The sequence below is a fragment of the Pseudochaenichthys georgianus genome, chromosome 22 (assembly GCF_902827115.2).
Source record: "Pseudochaenichthys georgianus chromosome 22, fPseGeo1.2, whole genome shotgun sequence".
Classification (NCBI taxonomy): Eukaryota; Metazoa; Chordata; class Actinopteri; order Perciformes; family Channichthyidae; genus Pseudochaenichthys; species Pseudochaenichthys georgianus.
This window is the reverse complement of record NC_047524.1, coordinates 25596098-25600483: the sequence shown is the minus strand read 5'-3', so window position 1 is coordinate 25600483 and position 4386 is coordinate 25596098. Positions and strand designations below refer to the sequence as shown.

At 42.8% G+C, this 4386-nt stretch overlaps 1 long non-coding RNA gene across 1 annotated transcript; it reads left to right on the top strand.

Moving 5' to 3' along the window:
- Window positions 1-2617: 2617 nt before the first annotated feature.
- On the top strand, window positions 2618-3943 carry LOC139436076 (uncharacterized). The gene is made up of 3 exons (XR_011645287.1): window positions 2618-2650; window positions 3002-3093; window positions 3474-3943. It is a non-coding gene; the product is annotated as an uncharacterized lncRNA (long non-coding RNA).
- Window positions 3944-4386: the final 443 nt, after the last annotated feature.

Below are 4386 nucleotides of genomic sequence, written 5' to 3'. Positions count from 1 at the left end.
GTTGCTCTCCCTGAGGTTTCTCCCATTTTTCCCTTTAAACTGGGTTTTCTCTGGAAGTTTTTCCTTGCAGCAAAGACTAGTTTTCTCTCAACAAGTTTTAAAAGTGTATCTTACCTTTTTTCACCCAGTTAACTTTTTATTTATTTATTCATGCATATTTTACTAATCACATTACATTTCATTTAGCTGACGCTTTTATCCAAAGCGACTTATAATGACCGATTACAGGGACATTCTCCCTGGAGTAACTAAGGGCTAAATGCCTTACTCAAGGGCACAATCGTGGTGGTGTTCCTGGCGGGATTTGAACTCACAGCCTTCCGATCTTCAGCCCACCTCACTATCCTTTAGACCAATCACTACCCTCTCAAATGGAAATATGTGTTAAATGGTGAACACACTGTTTGAGACCCACTGAGAACTTAGACTAAGTTAACTATCTAAACACTCAGAGAGTCCTTTACCTCACCTGAGCTGAGGTTATCCCGAGCTTGAATGACACACAGAGACCAATCAAGGGCTTTGATTTATGATCTATATGACAGTGGCCATGTCGGCAGGCCACATCATGTGGACAGCCAGTCACCCTGTGTGAGGCAGGCCACTTAACAGGCCAGAAGGAGGCGAGATCAGTGCAAGGGAGCGAGGGATCATTGTCCACAAGTTAATCGATCGCAGATGGCGTCGTGGTCACGTACGAATAAAATAAAATAATTCATTTTTAAATAAAAAAAACTAAAAACTAAATGTGTCGTGAAATATACTTGGGCGGCCGTTAATATACCTGGGCGGCCCGCCCAAGTATAGTCTATGTGTGGGAAACCCTGAAGTCCTTTTGAATTCTCCTATCCACTATCCCTTAACCCCGTGACGTTTCACTCAGAGGTCAAGGAATAGACGATAGGGTTAGAATTTAGGAGCTGATCTTTGGACTATTCGACTGCAGCCCTGGCCGCGGCCGCAGCTAGACCCTTCTCGTTTGATTACCTCACCCCCTCCCTGGTAAATACATCCTGTTGAGCAGAATCTACAGTTTCCAGTATTTTCCGTTTCGTAAAATGATCAAATACGGCGAAAATATTCAAATATGTGCTTCCATTTTTCATACTTTTGAAATGTATTAACTTTATATCATCGTATCTCCGTGTTTACTGGGTCTTTTTCCAGTACTTTCGACAGAAACACACGGCAATGTTGTCCGGACTGTTGTTTTTATGCGGCACCGGCTTGAACAGATCATGTGATCTGATCACGCCGGCGTGACCATAGATATATATAAACACTAGATGGCTCATGGGAGATTTTCCAGCGTAGCTGACCGGCCGCCATCTTGCTACAGTCAACAGTTACGGCCCGTCTACACTACAGCGTCGAAAGCTCCAAGTTGCTCCAAGCTGCCCATTCACTTTCAATGGGGTGACGTCACGTAGCCGCGCTTTTTCGCGGAACTGAATTGTGGGTAGCAGAGCGAGGCGTCTCAGGCGACCAGAAGTTGAACATTGTTCAACTTCTGGTCGCCTGGACGCCGGAGTAGCCAGCGCCAGCCAATCAAATCCCGTTTCCCAAAATCTGACAGCTGAAGCGCTAGCCAATCAAACCGCGTCTAAGCTGGGAGAGATATCCCGCCGTTCATTTCTATATTTCAAAAAAAGTCGGAGGAGAAACTAACTATCGCCGTAGCAAATCACCCGGTTTTGTATGACCAGACCCTCTTCACCTACCGGGATACAAACCGGAGGAACCAGGCATGGAGGGAGGTGGCAGAGACAGTGGGGGAAACTGGTAGGTTTTCGCCTGTTTGGGGAGTTTATAGATATATTGCTCGCATAAAATCCCCGGGGGTTTTTGCTTTGTATGTCGGGGGCGGGAGATTCATGTGATTGGTTGTTGGTCGTGTTGCTTGAATAAAATCCCCAAGCTCCAGACACGCCCAGCTCCAAGCTATTTTTGGAGCTGTAGTGTGGACGCTCCGTTACGGCCCGTCTACACTACAGCGTCGAGAGCGTCGAAAGCTCCAAGCAGCTCCAAGCTGCCCATTCACTTTCAATGGGGTGACGTCACGTAGCCGCGCTTTTTCGCCGAACTGAATTGTGGGTAGCCGAGCGAGGCGTCTCAGGCGACCCAGGCGACCAGAAGTTGAACATGTTCAACTTCTGGTCGCCTGGACGCCGGAGTAGCCAGCGCCAGCCAATCAAATCCCGTTTCCCAAAATCTGACAGCTGAAGCGCTAGCCAATCAAACCGCGTCTAAGCTGGGAGAGATATCCCGCCGTTCATTTCTATATTTTCAAAAAAAGTCGGAGGAGAAACTAACTATCGCCGTAGCGAATCACCCGGTTTTGTATGACCAGACCCTCTTCACCTCCCGGGATACAAACCGGAGGAACCAGGCATGGAGGGAGGTGGCAGAGACAGTGGGGGAAACTGGTAGGTTATCGCCTGTTTGGGGAGTTTATATATATATTGCTCCCATAAAATCCCCGGGGGTTTTTGCTTTGTATGTCGGGGGCGGGAGATTCATGTGATTGGTTGTTGGCCGTGTTGCTTGAATAAAATCCCCAAGCTCCAGACACGCCCAGCTCCAAGCTATTTTTGGAGCTGTAGTGTGGACGCTCCGTTACTCTGATTCGCGTTCTGGTAGCTGTTGTCAGGTGAGTGATCTGCACAAAAATACTCTTAACTCACTGAAATCTTGACTGATTTACAAACGGTTTGGTTTATTATAAACATGATTAGCATGGCTATAATACAGGATGCTTGGACATGTTGAAATTGCAGCTTTTCTTTGTGTATGTGGTTGTATTTATTAGCTGGCTAATAACAAGAGGCTGTCAGTGAGACCTAGTATTACAAAGTTGACCCACAACTCCACCAGTGGGAGAGGCAGCACTGCTCTTTCTTTTCAACACAACTTAAGTTACACATGATTTCTTCCAAGTGGTTTGGCTTGTTAAAAACATCTTGCATTATGATACAGGAATTTGCTGGCTTTGTGTTTACAGAAGTACCTGACTATGCCGGACTTTTGTGCAGCCTACGGATGCTCTAATCACCGCAGTCTGGAAACAAGAACCCGTGGGATCACCTTTCACGTGTAAGATATGACAATATTATGACTAAAATTAGGATAATCGTTAATTACTTAGTGGATGTATGTACATTACAAGTCCTGCTACACAGGATCAGTGGGGCTATGTGAGATAATAGTATTGCAATATTGTTGTTGACCCAGCCTCATTAGAATATGTTGTTACCATTTCTTTACACAATTATTTAATGTTTCTATTGGACACCTTTTTATTACTCTTAGTGTGGTTGTCTTATTCTTAAAGTAGGCTATACATACATGCATACATACCAAAAATATGATAATTTCGGTGTGTATTTTTGTCCTACCCTTAATGTTAAAGGAAAGAAGGGAGGAACATGTTGACAATAATTTATATATCTGGCTACCTTTCTCATGTTTTTAAGGTTTCCCAAAACCAAAGAGAGGAGGAGGCAGTGGGAACTCGCCCAAAGAAGGGATGGTTTTGTTTCCTGTGACAGGACACTGCTCTGCAGTGAGCACTTCAGGAGTGAGGAATTTGACCGGACAGGAGACGCAGCACTATGTTCCCCACATATGTTTATGTTTGCTCAGTCTAATAAACCCATAACATGGTTGTGAAAGAATACCAAAGCTGAGGCTGGACGGTGATTGATTGTTGGTGTGCCATGTGTTCTTCTTAATAATAATAATACATTTATTTTGGGGGGCCGCCTTTCATAACACCCAAGGACACATAGGATAGTTTATGTTTAAATTGTTTGTTGTTGGATTTTGTGATATATCAGCCGGGGTGAGACAAGACAAACCACAAATGGACTACAGAAGGACACAAAAGGACACATGGTACAGTTTATATTATTCTTGGTCTTTTTTCAATAACATATTTCAAAGGTTCTGGATTTGTTTACAAATCTAAAAACTAAATACAAAACTAGGATGATATGAAGATCTCATGTCAAAAATAATTGTGATAAATTAGACAGAACTGGCCTGTCTGTGAGCACATTTTATGTTGGTTTGGTTCTTCTGATAAAGGTGTGAATATCTAAATAATATACCAACATATGCTATTGTCATTAGTTGTGTCCCTGTTCTTAAAGCTAAGGCATTGCTAAATTAACAACTCTTGGCTTACAGAGTGGTAACATGAGACCGATTTTTATATATAAAATATAAATGTGTTTTAATTTTATAATTTATTTGAAATATTAACAATATAATAAAATAAATGGAAATATATACACCGGCAAATATTTAATATAAATACCTTGTGTGTGTGTGTGTATAGCTATTGCTTTATCTGATTAATGTTATTTTCATATGAAAGTCCATGAT